Below are 25,982 nucleotides of genomic sequence, written 5' to 3'. Positions count from 1 at the left end.
AATCTAACAAGATGAGAATGTGTAGAAATAAATACAAAGTTCTACATGTGAGCCAATGAATTTCAAAGAACCATGTAAAAGGCCCTTTGTCAACTAAAGAATGTTCTCCAAGTGTTAGCAATTAGGATTGTTATTATAACAGCCTCTCAAATTGGGAAACATTATAAATAAAACAGGCAAAGTTGTCTCTTTTAACATAACAAGCAAAACCACAAGGTGTTAGGGATGGTGAGGAAAGAAATCTTGGCTCTCACTCTTTCCCTTCCTTTTTCCTTCTCTTTGGACACATTCCATCCCTATAATATGCCAATCTCTGGTGAAGTCACTCTGTGTGTGTTTAGAAGTTACTGGGTCCAAGCAGAAGCTAAAAAATTAAGGAAGTAGGTACATCAAATACAGTCTGACCTCCCTCATAGTATCTTTCTCCACCCTCCATCATGATATCTGTTCACAACAGCATGGATTTCCTGGACTGAAATTAGGGAGATTAGATTTTATTATGATGGGAAATGACTCCCTAGAGGCCTATATTTCTCCTTTGTGTATAATGAAAACCTGGTTTTGACAGTTTTAGCTGTAAACAACACTCTACCACATAAACGCCCGACCGTGACTCACCTCAAAATAGACTCTGTCTGTGCCTTCTGTCCACTTTGTATTCTCTCTTTTAAGTAGTGACCCCCCCCTTTTTGAAATTGATGAAGCTTTAAACACACACACATCTATGCATTCACCAAAGTAAAAAAAAAATCCTTCCACCCTCCGAGGCAGTCATTTAAAACCAGCCCTAATAAAGTAGGCCTGCTGTAAATAGGTCATCCTGTGATATTTCATTAAAGAAGCGATTCTCCTGTTTATCATCATAACTTAGAAGGAACAGACCCAAGACTTGAATTTTACACTCAGTAATTGCAAAGACTTGGGAGGTAGCATGCATGAATTTATAAATAGTAGCTGGGGTAGAATAATGTATAAATCTTTTTTTCCCCCTTTTTAGAGTTCCCTGCTCAAATTCCCAGAAAGGCCTTGGTATCCAACTCCACATCAATTGTGCCAAGCCCTCCTCCTGGCTAACAGTCATCCTTCTTCCCTGTCCACCATGATTTATTCATCTCTCCTGCAGGGTAGCCTCCTCTTGGATTCTCTCAGTAATCTACCTTTGGCTACCGGGAATTATCTTCTTAATGATCAAGGAAATGCTAAAATGGAATGCAGTTCCTTGAGAGCACTGGGTCTATGGAAAAAAAAAATCCTACTTTCAGTGTGCCCTGCTTTCTGTATTCAAATACATTTTGTGCATGAGTATGTAGTCAATTTCATACCATGCTCTATTTAGGAGACGACAGAAGCCCATGCTGATGGGGAAGGTGGAGGGCATGGTCTGATTCTGTCCTAACAAATAAACTGTTCAGCCAACATTCATTATTAAGAACCTACTGGGTATGGGGCATTGAACTAGGATCTGGGAGTAATGTAATGTTTGGATAAAGCAAGGTCACAGAGATGACATTAATAAGCTTGTGTTTATATAACACTATGAAGTTTACAAGGCACTTTCTTCATAGCAGCCTGTGAGGTATACGATATGAGGTCAATTATCTTTTTCCAGGTGAGAAAACTGAGCCTCAGCCACTTGGCAGAGTGGAAAGAATATTGGATTTAGAGTTGGAAGAGCTGGTTCCGAGTTTTGCTTTTGTAACTATTACCTGTGTGAACTTGGGCAAATTATTTAAGCCCTTGGCACCCAGATTCCTCATTTGTAAAATTAGGAAGTTGATTAAAAAGGCCCTTTCTAAATCAAGGTCACAAAATTATTAAGAAGCAAGGCTAGACCCAAAGTTGGGCCTCCTAGCTCCAATTCTAGGACTCTGTCCTAACTTTACCTATAGCTACCAAGCTAAAGTATCCAGGGATTAAGTACTTCATAGGAACTCATTAGGGTTTTTGACTTATAGTACTAGGGCAAGGAAAAAACAAAACAAAAACAAAACAACAAAAAATCCTTTTAATCTCTTATTCTAGTTATTTATGGGCCCAGAGAGGTGAAGAGACTTGCTCAACTTCATAAGACATCATAGAGTATAGGCAAAATGTACTATCATTGCCCTCCTGGCAAAGGTCAATGAAAATGTTTCCCCAGGGCATGCACACCCTGCCCATGCTCAAGACCACATAGTAAGTGGAAAATGCCAGACTTGAATTTGAGTTTTCCACCACCAAGTTTCCTGTCTTTGGATAACCATCTTAGTATTTCCTCCATAAATGCCTATTAAGAGACCCAAAGGGAATAACAAAATGCCTGGCAGTTGAATTATGGTGGCTTCTAGGCTATAAAGTCTTTGAGGGTAGGAAATATCCCTTATTAATCTTGGTATATCACCCACAGCTTAACCCAGTACTGGGCTTAGTAAATGTTGATTGACTTCAGTTAAGTGGTTCATTTTTTTTTATGTGACTTCAAACTCTCTATACAGTTATAAGATTACAGGTCTAGACCTAGAAGAGACCTCAGAAGCCATCTGACCTAACCCTCTCATGTTATAGATAAGGAAACTGTGCCCTAACAAGGTTAAATTATTTGTCCAAGGACATCGGATGTAGGGGTCAAACTCAGGTTCTCTGACTCCAGAACTCCTGTTCTTTGCAATGTGGGGTGTCATTCTTATGCCTGGATGCCCCTGCCCCAGTCTTGACTTGTCGGAATCCCATCTATCCTCCAAGATCCAATACAAATACCTCCTCCTTCATTAGGACCCATCTGATCTCTCATTCTTTTTCCCAACTAGCTGGTAGAGAACTTTTCTTCTTTATAATTCTCCTAAAATTTCTTTTAACTCTCTTATACACTTGTTAGAGTCTAATTTGTATTATATATTAGTTAGTCAACAAGTATTTATTAAGTAATTAATGTACCTTATATGACTATGTGCCAGAGACTGCACTAAATGCAGGTAAGATAAATTCATGCAAAAAGAAAGACAGCCCCTACTCTCAAGTAAGTTACAATCTAACATGAAGACAACACATCAAAGGAAGCAGAAAGTTGGGGGATGGGAAGCATTGGGGCATGATAGAAGAATATGGATTTTAGCCCAGTGAGAAATGAAGACATGGCTGATCTTGGTGCTCTCTTTAAATGGAGGTTTTGGGCAGAGTAATCTAATGCAAGGGAGGGGCTACTGGGCTGAATGTACTTCCAAGGTGATAATAATAGGATGAAGAGTTTTCTGCGGCATGATGGAGAAGTCCAGATTGTAGCCTGGAGAGAAATGAACACATACATATACATGCAAATATCTGTCTACATTGTAATTTAAAAATGTTCATTTATCCCTTCATTGATTTCAATAAAAAAAACAACCCTGATTTTCTAAGGCATATATACACACATGTATAGATATCCACATGCATATAGCCACACATATATAGGTACAAATGTGTGCACATGAATATGTACACAATGCATATATGTATATTCACATATACATAAACATCTATATATCTAAACATGCATATATACCTATATATACACACATGCATGCACGCATGCATGCATGTATATTTTTGTTTGTTTGCGAATCCAGGTCAAATAGGCCATGAATATTCTTTCCAATGCCCGGTAGAGGGCCTTAATAAATCAGGCATTAAAAAAATGGAAAGGAATTAAGGAATAAATGAACATGTTTTCAATCACAACATAGATATTTCTATATTTTCTCCAATGTGACTTCCATGAAATCTAGTGAAGTATAAGTGCTATTTTTCAGTATATGCATGTTTTAAAGAGCACTGGCTATGGAGTCCAATGGTCTCGGTTCAACCTTGGCTCTGCTACTTTTTATCTGGGTGTCTCTGGGCAAGTAATTTCTTATCTCAACTCCTTCCCCATCTTAAAAGGAAGAGTTAGACTAGAAGAGCTCCGGGGACCCTTTTTAGCTTTAAAATTTATGAATATTAAGAGAAGAAATCTCACTTAAGGGACACAGCCCCAGTTTAGGGGGACTCTATATGTTAGGGATGCAGATTATAGTGGGAAAAGCACTAGATTTCAGGATGGAATATTTCAGTTCAAATCCTGCCCCTACTTTTCAATGCCTGTGTGACTCTGGTCAAGTCTCTTCCTTCTCTCTGGGCTCTAGTCTCCTCATTTGTAGAATGATGTTTGTCTGGGTTAGGGTAAGATACTCTCTAAGGTCCCTTTACATTTTTTTGTTGTGGGGCAATGAGGGTTAAGTGACTTGCCCAGGGTCACACAGTTATTAAGTATCAAGTGTCTGATGCCGGATTTGAACTCAGGTCCTCCCAAATCCAAGGCCTGTGCTTTATCCACTCTGCCACCTAGCTGCCCCCAGGTCCCTTTACATTCTAAATCCTATGGCATTTCTTCAGTGACAAGGCCCTTGTCTTCTATTAGGTCTCTGGAAGGCATTTGTAGTGGGTACTGAATAAGTACCTGTGGAATGAATGAGACTGAGGCTCACTGGAGGGAGTGGCAGTGTCCAGACATCATGCAGCATTATTGTCCAGGAACAAAGGAAGACCTGAAATGGAACAAGTACAAGTGACTGGTGAAAGCAGCAGCAGAAAGCAGCTATCCAGACAGTTCACTGCCCAGGGGCCGAGCTCACCGCCTGCTCCTTCCAAACCCAACGTGGGAGCATTAATGATTTTCTGCACTAAGGGCCTCAGCTGTGCAGCCCATGACAGAGAAAGCATGTCCAATAACCTAGAGCTGAGGGTATGGTGCCAAGGTTCAGGAGCTGGATGAACTATCTTGCCTGCCCAAGGGTCTCTGGCAGCACATCTCCCAGTGTCCTATGCCAGATGAACCCTTCATTAAACTGTCCTTGTTCAAAAGTCTCCAGGGGGGACAGCTAGGTGGCGCAGTGGATAAAAACATTGGCCCTGGATTCAGGAGTACCTGAGTTCAAATCCGGCCTCAGACACTTGACACTTACTAGCTGTGTGACCCTGGGCAAGTCACTTAACCCCCATTGCCCCACAAAAAAAAAAGTCTCCAGAAACCCTGTTCTCTACAGCCCTTCTTTGATGCCTCACTATGGGTTTGAGTTGACTGCATCCAAGGACATGTTAGTGGAAACACAAACTCTGGAAGAGCCTACCAAGCCAGAAAAACTGTGATAATGGGCCTGAGTATCTATTTTGTGAAGAGCAGCCTGGCTAGATAATCATCAGAGGGAGGTTGGCCAGTGAGTGATGGACATTTTAACTTACAGCAACTCATGAAGACTTTTTGCTAAATCATGAGTGGCAGTGGGCTCTTTGTGTTAAGAGCAGGGGAGATGTTACCATCTCTATCAATGGAAGAAATATCCATACTAATGAAATCATGGCTCTCTTATTGCCTCTCTCTTCAGGTTTTTGGTTTGGCATTCAGGGCTTTCCACAATCTGTCACCATTCTCCCTCTATAAGTTTATTTCCCACTCCTCTTCCAGTGCTGCTAGTCTCACTTCTATCTTGTGAATGCATTGTGTCTTTCCCCTTGATTTTTACTGTTCTTCCGTACAAGGAACACTCTCCATCTGCCTCTTTTCAACCTATTCCAAATTCTGCCCATCTTTAAAGGGCCAGCTTTGAAATGGTCTGTGTGAAAAATTTTCCAGGCTTTTCCAACTCTCATTCCCCCACTTAACTGAACTCCAATAGAACTTCTAAGGAGATGACTCAGGTTAATGGAAAGATTCCCTGTCTTGGTTTTAGATGGCTGTGACAAATATCCCTACTCTAATACATTAAACCTTGTACCCCTGGGGCAAATCACTTTTGCTTGTCTGGACCTTAACTTCCTCATCTACAAAATGGGAATAATAAACTTTTTACTCTTCAGGTCACAGGATATTTTTCCAGGAGAACACTCTGTGAAACTATAAGTTACCATAGAAATCAGAACTATTATTACACAATTTAGTTCTTAATGACATATGGCCTAGATTAAAAAAGGGTTTTTTTTTTTTTTCTGGTTAGTTGTTTCTCTAACTTTCATGAAAATTCCTTGTGTACAGGACTTGATATTGTGCTTCTTTTTATCTTCCATTCTGCCTAGTATAGAACTGGATGAATAGTTTAAACATTTGAAATCATGAAATGTTATCACTGTTGGGGGAATTTAGAGCTCATCTATTCTAAACCCCTAGTTTTATAAATGGAAGAACTGAGGCCCAGAGAGGGGAAAGAATTTTCCTAAAGTCACATAGATTGCTAGTGGTAGATCATGTACTAAATTCCAGATCACTAAATTTCACATCCTCTTCTGCTTCTATTATTTATAGATTGAGTAAATCAAGGTCTTTTTAGCCTGGTAAAGCCACTCTGTGACATAGTCACAGAGCCTTTGGTTTACTGTCAAGGAACAAGTAAAACTAAATTGTGGTTACCTTATTCCTGTCCCAAGTTTACGGAAAGCTAGCTAGGGTTTGCTTATAAATTAGAAACTTTAGAACCAGTTTTGGGGAATTAAGCATTTATTACAAGAAAGAGAGAACATCTGGGTCAGAAAGCCAAGAAAAAAGCCTATCTAGCCTAGCATTCTCAATTTACCCACCACCAGATATTTGAGAGACAAACTGTGTAAAGCTCTTCCTGCATCCCCAGAAGAGGCAGTCTTTAAACACTGCTTCAAGCCGATTGGCTAGAATCACCCAAATCCATTGGTTCACTGGACTTGAGGGTGGTCCTGTATTGAGGTGAGCTGAGAACAATACCCTCTTCAGAGTCAGCCAGGTGTGGCTTCAATTGAATTAACTTTAAGTGGGTTAATCAGCAGTCAATCACTCAGTCAATCTAATCGGTCCAAATCAATCTGGGACCTTTGGGTATTGGCAAAAGCCCATTATTTTCTTACACATCCCCCTGTGCTTCATTAAAAAACATAGTCTCCTTAAATGAAGCAATAAGATTACAGACACTTATAACTAACAATGTAAAGGGAATGAAAAGAGAGAAAAGAAATTGAGCAACTCATTGACAAAAATTAAAGGGGGCAGTCCCTTTTAGGATGTTAATATTACAAACAGTGTATGCAATGGGAAAAGGAAAACTTCTTACACTCTGAAATTTTTGCTGTGGTAATAGATTGTGATGTAATTTCACTGATCCTCAGTTTCCTTCTTTGTAAAATGTGGAATAACAATGTTTTCAATACCTAATTCATGGGGATATTAGGAAGAAAGTGATTTGGTTAGTCTTACCATGAACAGAAATATGAACTTTTAGCATTCTCTTGGAGAGGTTGCATGGAACACGGGTTTTGAAAAATCAAAATTTCATTGACCCAAAATGTGAGGGACAGATCAGTGGTGGGTATAGTTATTCCAAAACATATTATCAATGATAACCTGCATGCAAGATATGTCAGAGAGAGAGACAGAGGCAGAGAGAGAGAATGAGACAGACAGAGACAGAGAGAAAGAGAGATAAAGACAGACAAGCAGAAACAGGGAAAGACAAGAAGAAGAAGAAGAAGGAGGAGGAGGAAGAGGAAGAGGGAGAGGAGGAGGAGGAGAAAGAATCATCTGATTAGAAAAGAAAGTGGGTTGATTATGAAGTGAATGAAAACAAGAAATAACAGATGAACAGACAGATGATATAGCTATGATGCTACCTATGCAATATTAAAAAACCTAGAGAAAGGTCTCCAGACTACTGGTTAGATCTTAGATGTGGAGTTTATGGGAAAATATGGATGAGAATCACATAGGATGAGAAGGCATGGATGGATAGGGGGATGAGAGAAAAATTGTTATAGTGGATTAATACTGGACTGGAAGTCAGAAATACTCAGTTCAAATCCCACTTTGAAAGCTTAATAGCTGCGTGACCCAAGGCATGGCCACTTAAGTTCTCTAGGTCTCAGTTTCTTTAGCTGGAACGGAGTTGGGTTTAATGCCTGAGGTCCTTTCTTGCTCCATCTATGAGACTATGATACTGTGGCTGTGATCTGAATGATTGGTGGGATTATCTGCATCCATGAGATCATAGATCTATTGAGATAATAAGTTATATAAGTCATTATGGGAATCTTACTCTGAGGTCCAAAAAAAAAAAAAAGATCTTAGAACTGCTAAAGTACTTATGGGAAGTCAAAGCCAGAATAGGGAAAAATAAAACCATGGCAAGAAATCTACCTAGTACCAACCAGTCAGTCTTTCTGATTCATCCTATCTCTTCAATTCAAGAAAATGCTCCCCTAGAAGTCTGCTTTTCAAAGCTGTGGACTGTTCATATAGTGCAAATGTTGTGATTTGGTAATGATGAAAGATTGGGCCTGCAAGGAGCTAGTGATAACTCTAAGGAGACAAGCCTCAAGATTGATTATAGTAGAAAAATGAAGGCCCTGAAGCAATACCTTACTTAGTAAATTGGTTTTCTTCCTTTTCAAGTAAATTGCCAAAAATAAGTGCTTGATGAGATACTCTGCATAAATTCCTTTGGGCATTATCCAGAATGTGGCCCTGGCCTTCCTTTTCAGACTTGGCTTCAACTACTTGAATAAAGGTGTAAGCTAGGTTTCTTTATTAACTGTTCCATAAATATGTTCTGCCCTTTCCTAACCCTGGGCTTTTCTATTTTTTTTAATTTAACTTAATAGAATTTTATTTAACAAATTACATGTAAAAACAAATTTTGACATCAATTTTTTAAAACTTTGCATTCCAACTTCTCTTCCTCCCTCCCTCCTCCCCCATTCAACATAAGTTATACATGAGTAATAATGCAAAACATCTGTACATTAGCCAAGTTGTGAAAGAAAACAGACAAAACCAAAACTTCACATTAAGGAACTATCAAAAAAATTACTCTTTGATCAGTTTTTAGATATCATTGGTTCTTTTTCTGTAGATGGATTGCAATTTTCATACATCCTTAAGAGTTATCTTGTGCTTTTCTTCCTTTCTGAAATATTCCCTTCACTCTTCTCTACCTACTTTAATGTTATCCACCCTCCAAATTACATCTTAGGCAAGCATGTTGTGCTGGCAAGAGAAAGAATAGCAAGTTAGAAAGAATACTGGTCTTGAAGTTGGAAGACATAGGCTACCATGCTGGTTTTGACTTTCACCATGTAGCCTCAGTTTCTACATCTATAAGAGGGGAATAATGGCATATGATCTAACTTCCCAGCAAACTTTGTTGCCAAGAGAAATGTGAGATGTCAATGGGTTCCTCTTGTCACAACTCCCAAAATACTTACCTTAAAGCACATATAGAGACCATGTCATGGCCCTGCTCAACCCCCAGTAGATTCCTTTTGATTACTAAATAAAGGATAAAATCCTGGCTAATATTTAAGGTCTTCCACAATTTGGCTATAATTTACCCTTCCAGCATTGTTTCATATGAGGAGGACATATAAACGGGGTACTCTCTGGACTTGGAGTTGGGAAGACATGAGTTCAAATCCTACCTCAGACACTTACTAGTTGTGTGACTATGGACACATCATGCGAAGGTTCGGTAGTAGGTAAACAGAGGCTTAGAGAGATAGATGAACTTGACAAAGGTGACATTATAGACAAATTGTATGTATCAACTCTGCAGGTCAGAGTTCTGGATTTGGAGCCAGGAATGCCCGTGGACAAATCCTATCTGCCCTTGCACTTAACCCCAATTGCCTCACCAAAAAAAAAAAAAAAAAGAAAAAAAGAAAAAAAGAAATTAACTATTTGCCCTTGGGCAAATAAGTCTTCAATTCATCTGACAAAACCCCATATACTATCTATGTGGACATGATGAAGAGATGAGGCCTAGATTATTATCATTAGTTATATCCCCAAAACAGTTCCAAACTCAGGTACTCTATATGAAACTGGCCTGTCTAAATCTGTTGTAGTGATCTGGTTGATTAAAAGAAAATTCATTTTTTAAAAATTCAGACTAGTCCATGAATGCTTAAGATAGCAAGGTCTTTATTATGATCAAATTTAATGTAAACAAAGGAAAACCTGACTTGAGGAGATACTCAAGTGTGACACAGTGGTAGGGCAACAAGGAAGGGATGCACAAGGGACACTTCCAAATCAGAGCAGATAAAAGAAGAGAAAATATCAGGAGGCTGTATGATATAGGTAAGAGGTGTCAAACTTGGGGCCCTCTTGAGTGCAACCCAAATCAGATTAAAATATATTTGAGAAATATTTAAAAAAAAACAAGTAAAGACACAGTAAGGCATAGATAATGTTGATTTGTGGTTATCTAAGCCAATATGCCGCAGCAGAGATTCTATTCTGTCTGAGTTTAAGACAAGTGATGAAGACAAAGGCCTTAATTTTTTGAGAAGTAGGGAGACTGAAGATATACTGTCACTAAGGCATGACTGATGGGTTTCTCTTCTGCTATCATGCAGAGAAATGCTATGGATTGAATAACAAGCCCCGGTGGTACAGGTGTGAGGCACAGATACTTTCAGTTTCCAGGTATAGATCTCCAGAAGTTTCCAGAAAAAAAAATAAGGACATTGCAGATTTGTCTAGAGAGGAGGCAGGCTGCTTTAAGAGTGGATAGGTCTCCTCGCAGAAAGGAGGTTTTGAGGATTGTGATATGGAAGAAGGTCTTCAAAGGAATAGGAGAGGACTGTATGCTTAGCTCTTTCCAGAATAATTTTTACCAAGACTCAGATAAAGATAAAATAAGCATAGTGATGAAGATTGGGGAATACATAGGAGGCATAACTAACATGATAGATGACAGAATCCTGTCAAAACAATGTCAATAGGTTGCACGTTTTATTTCTAGGAAGGCTGTCGTGTGGAAGAGAAATTAAACTTCCCCTGCTTGGCTTTAGAAGCAGTGGGAGAAACCATGGGCCAGCAGCAGAATTCTCCTCATCATGATGAAAAACTTTTTAATCCAATAGTAGAAGAAGCTTCCTTGGGAGGTGGCTGGATGTCCACTACCAGAGGCCTTCAAGCAAAGGTAAAATGACCACCATTCAGGGATATCATCAAAGGGATTCCTGCTTCTGGAATATATTAGACTAGAAATCCTCTGAGGTCAATAATAACAATCTCAGGGAGCAGCTAGGTAGCACAGTGGATAATGCACTGGCCCTGGATTCAGGAGGACCTGAGTTCAAATCTGACCTCAGACACTTGACGCTTACTAGCTGTGTGACCTTGGGCAAGTCATTTAAGCCCCCTTGCCCCCCACAAAAAAACAAACAAAAATAATAACAATCTTAGCAAAGATAATTAAGCACCCACAATTTGTACAAGATTTTGCAGGATTTCACTTAAATTGTTAAAATTGTTGACATATAATTGGGCAAAATAACTCCTTCTGATTGTTTTAATTTCATCTTAGAATTGCTACAAAGATAAAAATAAAACTAGTCTGCCTTCAAAGAAGTCAATATGTGGAAGGAGGCAATACAATATAACATATACAGACGTCATCCAAGTAAAATAGGAACATCGGGGGAAAGATTCAGACAATTTGCTATGGGGCTGCTTGAAGGGGAAAGAACTACAATAGTTAGATATATGAGGGAAGCCAGAATAGAGAGAACCTGAGCTCAGTCTTTAAGCAAGATCAAGAATATAAAATCTGACTGTGAGATCTTTGGGAGTGGGGGCGGGGAGTGTTCTTACTTTTCTTTGGATCCCTAGAAATTAGCACAGTGTCTGGCACATAGTAGGTGCTTCATAAATGCTTGATTTGACTTGAAATTCATGTCTGAATAATGAGTGAATTTTAGAAATGAGGGGAACACATGAAGAAATATGAAGGAAGGAGATTGTATGCCAATTTGGGGGAAAACTTCCAAATCTGGTTTTCTCTGATTCTGTGATGTAAAGCAAGAACATTAATGGAGATAAATGTATGCTCTCTTCCTTTAGGTTCAAAAAATCAATTGCACAAGCACAGGATGGGGGTACATCTGGCTGGATAGCATTTCATGTAAAAAAAAAAACATGTGTAATTGAAGCTAAGCTTTAAAGGATTCAGCAGTAAAATGAGGCAGTTAAAAATGCTAATGCAATCTTAGACTATATTCAAAGCATTTTACTATTCAGATCACAGAAAGAGAAAGTCCAATCACCTTGTTGGAGATAAGACCCATCTGTAGTACTGTGCAGGATTCTGCATAGCTTTTTATAGGATGAAAGAACTTAGGACAGTTGAGCTATGGGACCAGAAATCAGTAGCAGTGGGCAATAGAAACCAGCCTCCCTTCCACTTTAAAACTGCCCATATTTAGCAGCCCGTGGGTTAGAGTTCTAGGCTGACCCATTACTTACTGACTTTTAGAGCAATTTGTCCTTGATGAAAGAGAGAGAGAGAGATTGTGAGAGAGAGAGAGAGAGAGAGAGAGAGAGAGAGAGAGAGAGAGAGAGAGAGAGAGAGATGGCCAAATGCAACCGCTTGTAGTAGAGCAATGAGTCCAGAATGCTCTGATGCTCCGTGTTGGCTTTGTGTATTATGTGAGAACCTTAGCTGGATCGCAATGTCCTTCACAGAATGAGGAATAAGGGGAACAAACATTTATCAAGTGTCTGTTGTGTGCTAGGCATTGTGCTAAGTGCCTTATAAATATTTTCTCATTTGATCCTCACAACATCTCAGTGCAGTTTGTGATGTTATTACTCTCATTTTATCAGTGAAGAAATTGAGGCAAACAGGTTTAGTGACTAGCTCAGATACTCTCATAGCTAGTAAGTGCCTAAGGTCAGATTTATACTCAGATCTTCCTTATTCCAGGTCCAGTGCCCTATCTATCCTGCACCTAGCTGCTTTAGTAGAATAATGAGTGGTCATTAATCAACAGATATTTATTGGACACCTAGCAGGTAAAAACATCTCTGTGTTGTTGAGCAAACAATGTGTGTTTGTCTATGCAGTGAGCTACCTAGGGTCCTAGGCACAAAGACAACAAATCACTGGGGGATGATGATTCTATTTTCTTGGGTTACTTCTGTAACTCCTATATGTCCTTGAGAGTTGGGTCCCCAGAGGATAGCTTTTACTTGAGATTCTAGGGTTAACCAGAGGGAGACTCTCTAAAATGACAAGTCCCATTAGTATGCTTCACATAAGAAGGCAGTCAGTAGATAAAATTAGCTCAGAGCATAAGCATTTACTAAGATAGTGGAGTAGGAATAGTAACTACACAATCTTTCCACCCATAAACATCAGTTGCACTCTCAAAAATATACACAGCTTCTATGGGAAAAGTGGGTACAAACTTAGATTATACAATGGTGGTAAGGCTCACATTTAGGGATCACATATGCTCAATGCCTCTCATAGCTTGTTCTGCAGGACACTGAGGTTTTTTGAATTTTTGCCATGCCCTCAATCTGTTTCCTACTGGGCAGGGTCATTTCTTCTTAGCAACCAGAGTCTTCCTCCCCTTCTGGCTCCTTCAGGAGCTATATCTAATTGACCAGAGTGTGATTTTATTTTAATATTTTAATATTCACCCAGAGCATACCCAATCACTGTTAGTTCAGTGAGGCTGCTCCCTTCTAACTCACCAAAAGAATTTGTTTTCCAGGGATCACTTAGCATGGCTGCATTTTGATAGTGTAATATCTCCTTATGAGCCCCCTTTCTGTGATTAAGGCTTTCAAGGATCAATTCCTTCACATAAATAACAATTGTGAGGATCAAATGAGATAATTTTTAACTTTTTTCTCAATTACATGTAAAAGCAACTTTTTACATTCTTTTAAAATAATTTTGGCGTTTCAAATTCCCTTTTTCTTTCTCTCTTCTCCATCCTCATTGAGAAGGCAAGCATTTTGATATAGTTTACATATGTGCTGTCATGGAAAGCATATTTCCATATTAGCTATGGTGTAAAAAAGAGCAAAGATGAGAGGAGGGAGGGAGAATAAAATAATTTAAAAAGTATGTTTTTATCTACATTCTCTCTCTGAGGTGGATAGAATTTTGCCTCATAAGTCCTTCAGAATGTCTTGTGTCATTGTATTGCTGAGAATAGCTAAATCATTCACCGTTGAGTATCATACCGTATTGTTGTTTCTCTGTACAATGTTCTCTTGGTTCTGTTCATTTAATTTTGAATCAGCTCATAAGTCTTTCCAGGTTTTTCCTAAACAATACTCCTCCTCATTTGTTGTAGCACAATAGTATTCCATCACAAGCAATTACTTGTTCATCCATTCCCCAATTGGTAAACATTCCTTCAATATCCAATTCTTTGCCACCACAAAAAGAGCTGCTATAAATATTTTTGTACACATAGGACCTTTTCCTTTTCCTTTGATCTCTTTGTGTGCCCATTTTTGTAGTCCTTGGGGCATAGCTCCAAATTGCCTTCCAAAATGGTTGGATCAGTTCACAACTCCAGCAAGAGCACATTCGTATCCCAACTTTTCCATGTCCCTTCCAATGTTTGTTTTCCTTTAATATTACAAAAGTCAATCTAGTAGATGTGAAGTGGTACCTTGGGGTTGTTTTAATTTGAACTTTTCTAATCTCCCACTTTAACTTTTCCCTTATATATCTCCCAGACCACCAAGAAAAAGAAGCCTCTGAGCTTTAATCAGTGAGGGATTAGCTTTTATTATTTGGGAATTAATTAGACAACAAACAGGTGATACCAATTAGGGAAATAGGAAAGTAGAAATACAAATGGATAATCTTAGATCTAAGATTAGTCTATATTCTTTTATAAAACTCACCGCATCCCAAAACTTCCTGCCAGGCCGAGAACCAGAGCCAAACGCATGTGCCTCCACCGCTAAGCTGAGAAGCCAGAGTCAGCGAGACAGAGAGCGAACTTCCATTCCACTCTCAGTTTTAAGTTGGCATCCCGGAAGTACAGTGTGCTTTGCAATGCTCTCTGGGCAGCAGCAGGCTCATGGTGGTCTCCTCCCCAAAAGGGTGGTCCTTCAAAAGCCGCTTCAGTAGCATGCCCTCAACTCTCAAATAATTCAGCTAAAACTTCTGGTTTTTTACCGCAATAGTGATTTAGAATTTTTTTTCATATGACTATGAATAACTTTGATTTCTTCTTCTGAAAACTGCTTGTTCATATCCTTTGACCATTTATTAGATAATAATTGTAAAGTGCTTAGCATAGATCCTGGTACATAGTAAGCACTAAATAAATGTTAGTTGTTGTTGTTGTTATTATTATTATTCGTAACCTCGACAACTCCTTCTGGACTTTTCCCTATATTGCAGAATTATAAGCCCTTTTTTAAGGGTCAGGTTTTTGTGCCTTGTACATAAAAACATGCCTAAAAATACCTGATACCATTTGACTACTTATGCACACCCTACCACAGTACCTGGCACATAGTAGGTACTATATAAATATTTGCTATTATTATTAGCGAGGAGATGGAGAAAGGTCTCTGACAGGTAACTTGCTATCAGAAATGACCAAACTCTACATGTTTTTCTATGAAGTCTATAAAGGTTGAGTAATTTCTGGTGAGGAATGATAGTAGCTCATTACATACTTTGGAATTCTGAGTTAGTTTCTTCTTTTTTGACTTGGACAACTTAAAACAACGTGTTGAAGTCAGGTGTATAATTCTTTGGTCACTGTTGTTGACTTTGACTTGGGTGTCATTGGTATGATTTAGAATTCTCTGAACTTTTTTGAGAGAGGTAGGTTTTCACTATCTATCTAGTAGACACAGAATGAAAGACTCATAAACTCAAAGCTGGAAGGGACAGTAAGCCATACAATTGATAGCTAGAAGGGATCTTTGAACACAGAATAGAGATACTAGAGTTGGAAGATATATTGACTATTATCTAACTAAATCTTTTGTTTTATAGATGAGAAAGCTAAAGCCCAGAGAAGTGAGGTGATTTTCCTAATATCACACAGTAAGACACTGATAGAGTTAGGGATTGGGGGATGGAGGAGAGACAATGAATCTATTGTCTAGCCCAATGTTCTTGCCTCTCCTATAACATTCCTCAAATGTTTGCCTTACTTCATGTAATAGAGCACTACAATTCTCTCACTTAGTCATCCCTGTTTATTAATATACCAAATCATTAATAAAAAGATAAGTACATAATAAATTTGCATCTGCAGTAAGATACTAACTATAATTGGGCAGACCAACCTTGTTTTCACTCCTGCTATAAACTGTACTATATTCCCAAAATGAATTTATGCTCTAAAAGTCATCCTTGCCTGATTTCTAATGATAAAACTTTAAAGCAGCACTCTCAGGGCCTTTGTAATATATGAACCATCCTAATGAACAACTTTCCCTTATGACAATTGTGTTGTGGTAAGCAAAGTGTTCCTTTGTTCTCTGTGAAAAGTGCTGCCCACACCCACCCCCATCCACCTCAAAGTCCCTAGTTTTTAAAAGTAGGCACATATGGCGATTTAGAAAGGGTGGCAGATTTTGTCAGTGGCACAAAAATAAATAATTACATTAAAAGGTCATGGAAAACTGGGAGAAGATGATTCATGGGACTATGCTGGCTGCTTCTGTCTCTTTGGGTTTGCTCTCAGCACACAGGAATGATTCTAGGAGCAGACTGCTCTGCATATAGTCATGGGCTGAGTTAGGGATGATGTCCCTCAATAGCCAAGTTCCGCAATATCCTAAAAGTTGTTATGTGAAAGGAGAAGATACTTCCAAGAAATTTCCTTGCAGACTAAAAACAGCTGATGTATGAATTTATTCTTCACAGACCCTCTTCTGTCCTCTGCCCTACAAGGTAAGGTCATGAGATTTAGAGCTAAGTTAAACCTTAAAAGAAAAGCATACATCTTCTTCATTTTATAGATGTGGTAACTGAGGTACTAAGTGGTGAAATGTCCAAGGTCATTCTAAGTGGCAGAGGTGGGATCCAAACCTTTGTATTCTCATTCCAAGATTAAATCCAGTGGTCTTTCCCATAAGTAGAATATTTTAATCTCCATTTTTCAGATGAGAAAATTGAAACTGACAAAGGAAATTATGTTCTCAGAGTCCCACAGCAAGTGAGTGTTAGAAATAACACTTGGAATATGCTCACTTAATTCCAGGTGCAGTGTGCTTTCTATTTTTTTGACAAAACCTGTGTAATCTGCTACTATTAACAGTGTCAAGTTGCCTGAAAAGTTGGACATCATTGGGTCTTCTTCAGGGCTTATAAGGGAGGGATAATACATCTGTCTAAGTCATATGACATTGAGCTAGATCCAACAAGTCTTGGATTATTGCAGAATCTTCAGGAAAAAAAAATGTGTAACCACTCAAAAGAATCTGTCCTTATCATTCACACAGGAAGGGTCAAGTGGATGAAAAATACTCATTACCTAGATTATGGATACAGTTGGATAGACATTAGAGTTTATTTATCAGTAGGGAGACAGAGAAAGCTATACAATTAAAGCATAAATTGGGCCCAGAAGTGAACAAGTGGGAAAAGGAGGCTGTTACTTGCAAGAAATTTCTAAGCCCTTTTAATGACTTCAAGGTTGACCCAAAAACAATGGTACATTTTTTAATTAATAAAGTATTTTATTTTTTTTCCATTACATGTAAATATAGTTCTCAACTTTTGTTTATACAAGCTTTACAATTTCAGATTTTTCTCCCTCCCTCCCCCCCTCCCCTAGACAGCAGGTAATCTGATATAGGTTATATATATATATATATATATATATATATATATATATATATATATATATATATACACACATAATAACATTAAACATATTTCTGTGTTAGTCATGTTATAAGAGAAAAAATCAGAGCAATGATGAAAAACCTCAAAATAGAAAAAAACAACAGCATCAAAAACAAAAGAAATAGTATGGTTCATTCAGCATCTATACTCCGCAGTTCTTTTTTTTTTTTTTTTCCTTGGATTTGGAGATCCTTTTCTATCACAAGTTCCCTGGAACTCTTCTGTGCCATTGCATTAGTGAGAAGAATATAGTCCATCACAGTAAATCAACACTGTGGTAAAAAGTTTTAACAGTCGGTTAGATAATGGAGAGATGCCAGTTTTTTTTTAGGACCACCCTTTTGGGGAGGAGACCAACAGCATGAGCTACGCACACCAGTCCACCTGCGAGGCACGCCAGATTGCCTGCTGAGCACTCGACTTCCGGGGTGCGAGCTTAAAAGGCAAGGAGAGAACGGAAGTGGGGCCTTTTTTCCTGCTCCGCTGGTCTCCTGGCTGTGCTGCACAGACAGACGCGGACTGGAGTTTGACTTGGCCCGGCTCTCCGTTAACAGCACGCGCTTGACTTGGTCTCTCTCCCCAAAGGTGGCCTTGGGTTTTGGTGAGTTTTATACAGAATATAGACTAAGCCTAGACTTAAGATGATTTGTATTGTATTTCTACTTTCCTATCCTTCTAATCAACATCACCTTGTGACTACCATACAATAAAAGGTCTATCTAGAAAACCAGAAACTTCTTCCATTTACTAGTCTGGGAGATAAATTAAGGGAAAGGTTAAGTAGGGGAGATTTATGATCTAATATCCAATTTATATCTCACAACACTCAATGTTGATGATACTGTGTACAATGTTCTGGTTCTGCTCATCTCACTCATCATCGGCTCACACAAGACTCTCCAGGTTTCTCTGAACTCCTCTTGCTCATCATTTCTTACAGCAGAATAGTATTCCATTGTATTCATATAATGGTACATTTTTTTAAAGCACCATTCTGCAGGTGTTGCAGTATGGTCAAGAGACATGGTTTACAATACTCTCTGAGTAAAAGTATATATCACACATTGAAAATTTATATCCACAAAGTTGAGAAAGGCATGGTGGATAACAGTAGACTGAAACATACAATGGATGAAGAATTCCAAAAGTGAACAGGGGTAAGAACTATGACCAAGGAAATGTAGGATATGAAGAAAAGATGAACTGGTCAGATGGTGAGGATGAAGACTGGAAGTGGACAGCCAGGTTGTTCCATTGTTACCATCACAATTTTAGGAGAAAACAAAGGTTTTCTGCATGTTGGAAGAACTCTTTTATGGTGAATTTATGGAAGGCAAAGGACAAAAAATGTCACTGGATGGGCAAGAATGAAAGGTTCCTAATCTTTACAAGTTTCTAAGAAAGCAAGGAAGGTCTCCTGCACATTGGGAGGAACCATTGTAGTGAATTTATTGAAGGAAGAGGACAATGACCCCACAGGATAAGCAGGCGTGGAAAGGTCATCTTCATTTTTGAAAGGAACCTCCATATTAATGAGATAACGGATCCATTTGGATATTTGAGCATGAGTGGCAAGATGATAGAATAGAGAGAGGAGACCTGAGTGTTAGTGCTAGCTTTTTCACTAACACTTTGTGTGACCATGAGTGAGGACATTACTTCCCCTCTCTCGGACTCAGTTTTCTTCTTTGTAAAATGATGAGGTTGGGTTAGATGATATCTAAGAGGCTTCCTATTTCTAGTATTCTATAGTTAGTTAGCCATCATATTAGTAGGCCTTGGTTTATTTGATGAATCAAGTATCTCTATCTGTTATGATTCAGGAGTAGGAGTAGGAGGTAAAGGGATGAGGGAATCTTTTAGTCAAATCATCAAACTACATAATTACTGAGCAAAATTTCAGTGTGTGAATACAAAAAATCATTTCATTAGATCCTTGACTACCAGGAATGTATCATCCAATTGGGGAGACAAGATGTTAATACCTCTTTAATCTCTCACTATTTCCTTCCCTACTATGGACAAACATACCTATGGCTCCCCTATCCTTAAAAACAAACACAATTCAAACAACAGTAACAACAATAAATCCTTTCCTGATCTTATCACCCCCACTAGCTATTGTACTATGTCGTTAAACTCCTGGAAAAGAAGATGTTGACATTTGGTACCTTCATTTCCTTTCCTTTGCCTCTCCTCTAAGCTCTTCTGACCTTATCATTCAATTGAAATTACCTTCTTTTCTGTTACCAAAGATATCTTAGTAAAAAACACCAAATGCCTTTTCTCAATCCTTGTCCTTCTTTACTGCTCTGTGGCTTTTTACACTATTGATCATCTTATCTTCCTGAAGAGTATCAAGGGTCTAGATTTTCATGATAATACTGTATTCTCTTATATGCCCAACTAATCTTTTTTTAGCTTCTTTTCCTGGTTTTTCATCTATATCACTCTGATTAGTCAAAGGTGTTAAGGATCTATCTCAGGCCCTCTTCTCTCCTCCACTTACTCTACTATCTTACTTGGTGATCTCATCTGCTTCTATAAGTTTAAATACCGTCCCTGTGCAGATGATTCCCACATCTATAAATCCAGTCCTATTCTCTCTCCTGGGCTCTAGTCCCACATTAACAACTGCCTTTAGACATTTTGTTTTCGTTTTTTGGTTTTTGGTTTTTGTTTTTTGGGGGCAATGAGAGTTCAGTGACTTGCCCAGGGTCACACAGCTAGTAAGTGTCAAGAATCTGAGGCCAGATTTGAACTCAGGTCCTCCTGAATCCAAGGTCAGTGTTTTATCCACTGCACCACCTAGCTGCCCGCTTTTGGACATTTTGAACTGTTATTCCAGAGTGACTTCAAGTTCAAGGTGTCATAAACAGAACTCATTATCTTTCCTACTAACATGACATCCTTTCTGAATTTTCCTATTAATGTGGAGGGCACGACCATCCTCTCTCAATCCCCTAAACTTAAAAACGTGGAGTCATACTCCACTCTGCACTTCCATGCACCCCACATATCCAATCTATTGCTAAATCTTGTCATTTCTACTTCCATAATATTTCTTCTTTGTTTCCCCTTCTGGCCCCTTATATAGCCATGACTCTAGAGAAGCCACTCTATGTGGGACATTCTCTCTTTCTAGCCCTTGCTTATGCCTGAACAGGAAAAGACTATGGACTTATTCTCAGAATGATATTTTTATGTACATATAATAAAATACATAAGACAACAAAGGAAACATTTTATTGAAATACAATTATGTTGGGGCAGCTAGGTGGTGCAGTGGACAAATCCCTGGTCTTGGATTCAGGAGGACCTGAGTTCAAATCCATCCTTAGAAACTTGACAATGACCCTGGGCAAGTCACTTAACCCTCATTGCCCTGCTCCCCCCCAAGGAAATACAATTATGTTAAAAACAAAGAAACAAAAAACAAACAAACAACAAAAGCAGTTTATGAAGCACATATTAAGAACCCCTGGCTTAAGTACTGATGCTACTAAAGTTTCTTAAAATATATTATAAGGCCCCTTCTTCCACATAGGCATTCTATGTATAATATAGCTAGGAGATTTGGGATAATTTTTATTTTATCCACTATAAAAATGCACAAGACACATAAAAGCTCAGTAATAAATACAAAGACAAAAAAGCATTCAAAGAGCCAGTTCAACTTTTCACAGGAGGTAAAGACACTTTGGGGGAGATGCTTAACAAATATTTCATTTCACCTTCTACCTTCCACCTACATACCTGAGCCTCCTCCTCTCCCTCCTCCTCCTCTTATTCTCCCTCTGTTCATGTGGGGAGTCATACCCTTAATATGGGTGTTCTATCCAAAAGAATATAAATTTTGATTGCTTTTACTTCCCAAAATATCTTGGGACTTGGGGATTGGATAGTTTTCTTCCTTACTTATTTATCATTTATTTTTTGTTTTTTAACTAGGACAATTAACTCTTTTGTCTCATGTATTTTTCATTTATAATTTCTTGAAATAGAGTTCTGGAAAACCAGACCACTGAGATTCAAATGGAGTTACCTTTAACCCCAAATCACTGTGATTCCCGCAGACTGGCTAATAACAGATCCCAGCCCAAGCCTCACTTGCTCATCTTTTGGGATTTGATGGCTCAACGAGTGTAAAAAGCAATTGTTGTTTCTGTTCTAGCCAGAAACCCTTAAGGTCTTCTCCTCCTAGACTGATCCTTCTGTGAAGGTAAACTAGGCCATGTTTTGCCTCAATTATTATGTAGCCCTAATCACTAAATTGGTGTTGCCTCAGACAAACAGACCTGAGAAAGACCTTAGATTAAAGAAGGCAAGGGCTCCCACTACATCCTGGGCCATTGCCAATTTTCTTGATATATGTCTTGCTATTGGATTCAGATGACTCTGGAGGAGATAGTGAGGCTGGTAACTTTGCACAGTCCTGCCTCAGTTAAATCCAATTCACTTGCAAGTCAAAGCATCACCCTCCTGATATTACTTGTCTTCTCCCAGAATGAGGGACCACCACCACCAACAACTACCTGAGCATCTCATAATAGAATAACTGAAGGATGGCAAGGTCCAGATAGCCTGGCACACATTGATATGACTTTGTTTCTTCCCTTGTGGATGCCACTGTGTTGGTTCTCTCCCTTCTCAATGATCATCATGTTAAAGAAATCTCAGGACAGAGGTTCTTAACCTAGGGGTCTACAGATTTCAGGCAGCCCATAACATATGTATATATGTATGTAGGTATGTATGTATGTACACATGCATGTAAAATTTAAATATCAATTTTTTCATTTATATTCAAGATATTTTTATGGTTTTAACAAGTTTATTCTGGGAAGGAGTAGAAGGACTTCACCACACTGTGAGGGAGACATTAAAAGTTAAGAAGTCTGGCTCTAGCAGGCCTTGTTTCTGAATACTGGAATTCAGGAACCCTTGAACTTAGAATTATTTCGGAGGCAACCCTCGAGGCTAGGAAAATCCATTTTCCTCTTTGAACGTTTGCTCAGAAAAATAAAAAAGGCAGAATAAGGTAGCCAGAAGGTAGTCAGCCACTCCATATCCTGAGTATTTTTTTTTTCTCCTGAAGAATGATTGGCTAGGAACGTTGGAGCAGAAAAATTTTTCCTTCTCCCTTCTACATTTCATTTTAGAAGTACAAGGGAGAGAAAGCAATACAAAAAGGACCCTGATCCATTTTACAGGTGGCTTTAATAGACCACAGGGGAAGAGACTGCTTTTCCAAACAGGGTTTGAACCCTACCTCAATTTCTCTATTCAATGGCCAATCATGCAAATAGATGGGCTGCCGGGTGGGGCAGTGGATAGAGCACTGGCCCTGGAGTCAGGAGGATATGAGTTTGATTCTTTCTTCAGACACTTGAGCTTTATTAGCTGTGTGACCCTGGTCAAGTCACTTAACCCCATTGCCACAAACATCAGGGGCCATATCCAATTGTCCTGATATATATCTTGTCACTGGACCCACATGGCTCTGGAGACTGGTGACTTTGCACAGTCCTCCCTCACTTAAATTCAATTCATTGAAAGTCATGAAATTACCTACGGATATCATAGTCGTCTTCAAGAATGAAAGACAAATAATAACAATCCAATCAGTCACTTGAAACAATGGGGTTAGGGCACATAGCTACCCTCCATAGGAGCTTTCCTTTAGATGAGAAATTCTTAACCATTTTTGTCTATGTGTCATGGCTCTCTTAAAAAATTATGATACAGCCTATGGAGCCCTGCTCAAAATAAGCTTTTTAAATTCATAACTCACTACTTCCCCTTCCAATCGCAGAGGCCAGGGATCCTTAGGTCTCTGTGGACCCCAAATTAAAAACCAGTTTCAGACAAGAGTCTACACCATGTAATCTCATTAAGTTGATTAAGGAACTCAGTAAATTCATCAGGGAATCACAGATCAATTCCCCCTTAGGAGAAAGTTAAGAAGCCTACAGAGAGAGCCTCATATAGATACTTGAATTGATGAGAAATTCTCCTTCAAAGAGCAGCAAGAAAGAACCCCTAAGCTTCAATTTTCCAATGTCTCTTTAAAATGAATAATTCAGTCATTCTTCCATGGGTGAAAGGACTATAGGAATGGAAACAGAGAAGGAAGATCAGCCAATATTGAAACAGCACTCTATGGAAAAAGCTGAGTCATGCTCTTGAAAGGCTGTGATATTTCTAATGCCAGGAACTTAATGAGGTCTACCATGGTCATTTTCCTTTAATTTGAATAGTAAACTCTGTGCTCCTAAGGAAGTCTGTTGAAAATGAAGTGCTTGTTTTCTGGAGGCCAGATAGACAAATTCTATTCTTTCATCTTTCAAATGCCTGGTACCAGGCACACTACAGTTGCTGTAATATGGGAATGAATAGTTGGGGCACTCAGGGTCCTTAGCCAGGAATCAGATTTATGTATGTTGATAGTCAACTAGACTTCCTGCAGTCAAGTATTCCTTGGGAGCAACATAAGAGTAGGTATCAGTGAATAGGGTCTAGAAGAGCATTGAGGATCATTAAGTCCATCTGTCTCATTTTACAATGAAGCAAAGAGAGACTTAGAAAAGAGAAATTTCATATCAAAGGTCAAAGAACTAATTAGTGGTAAAACTTGAATCCAATTCTTCTGACGACCAGTTGAGTAAACAGTTCAGAAGAGTTTTATAGTTGTTTTTTTTTTGGGGGGGGGAGAGGGGACAGGGCTGGTCTATATTTTCTGATACTTTACAGTTTGGAATCTCAAATTCACAGAGCTAGAAGAGGCCTCATAACATGTTTAGTCCAGTTTGGTGGAGAGAAAAGACATTGATTGGTGTAGAATTAGACCACCTGAGGCCGATTAATAGATTTTTTTTTTTACTTGTTAACTATTTGACCTTGAACAAAGCACTCAAGCTCACAGGGCAGTCATTCTCCCCATTAGTATAATGAGAGTGTGAGATTCATTCAACAAATATTATTGGGCAGTTCCTGTGAGCAAAAAGCATTATGGTACCTTGGTGGGAGAAAGTAGGTAAAAGTATTAGTTTAGATAATCTATGGTTCCTGCTACCATGGAATAGGAGGATAAGACTTAGATAATACAGAATATCACATGGCAAGTAAATTAAATACAACACAAAGTGCTTCCATGCATTCTAATGAGAAATATCATTATTGACAAGGGGTATCAAGAAAGATTATCTCAAGGAGGTGAGATTTAAGTTTGATTTTAAAGGATGAACAGGAATTCAAGAGAGAGAGAGAGGAAGAAGGAGGAGGACATTATGGATGTGAACAAAGGCACAAGGACATAAGAATATATCTGTATGTGTGTATGTATGTATATAATACTAACTATAATTGGAGGATGGAGCTCATTTTAGCTAGGATCTAGAATGCAGAGAACAAACTAAAACATTATTACAAGGCAAGTATGGAAATGCAAGATGGTGCCAGTCTGTTGAGAGTTTTTACTGTCAGGTGAAGGACTGAACTTTATTTAGATTTCCTTAGAGTTGAGATCAAAGAAGTGATACAACTAGATCTCTGCATGCGTAACAACATCCTGGCAGCCATATGGAAGATGGATTAGAGGAAGGAGAGTGTTGAGCCTTTTAGAAGGCTTCTTCAAAGGCCTTTGTAAATGAAGGCCTGGGCTGGGGTGCTGGCAATGTGAATAATGAAAAGGAGAATGATGTAACTGATGTTACTAAGATATAATTGACAGTAATTGGGAGCCAGTTGGATATTATAGATGAAGGATAAGCAATGATTACAAATAATTTCAAAGTTTCTCCCATCAGTGGCTGGGTAAATAATAAAGCCACAAACAGAAATAATGAAGTCAGAAGGAGGAGGTTTAAGGAAAAAGGAAATGGGTTCAGTTTTTGACTTTGTGATGTCAGTGGGATGTCAAGTTGAAATGAACTGTATGCATTTGCAGAATAGAGCCATCTAAATAGAAATAATAATTGGATCCAGAATTTCCAGGAGGAAGAGAGCTAAAGACAGAGGCTGGGAGAATACCTACTGTATGGTTATGGGAAAGAGATGAAGAGTTGGCCAAAAAGATATAGAAGGAGTGGTTTGAGAGGTAGGATAGGAACCAGGAGAGTATGGAAACTGAAGATCTAATAGATAGTATCTTATAGGAGAAGGTGGTCATTAGTGTCAAATGCAACATGAAGGTCAATGAGGGGGAACACAAAAATGGTCACTGTGTTTGATAATTGAGGTGACCTCAATGTGAGAGAGCATTTTCAGTAGAGTGCTGAGGTATAAATCTGATCACAAGGGATCAGAATGGGTGATGAGGAAGTATAGACATTGTGCTAA

Source organism: Dromiciops gliroides, chromosome 6 (genome assembly GCF_019393635.1).
Source record: "Dromiciops gliroides isolate mDroGli1 chromosome 6, mDroGli1.pri, whole genome shotgun sequence".
NCBI lineage: Eukaryota > Metazoa > Chordata > Mammalia > Microbiotheria > Microbiotheriidae > Dromiciops > Dromiciops gliroides.
This window is presented reverse-complemented; position numbering follows the sequence as displayed.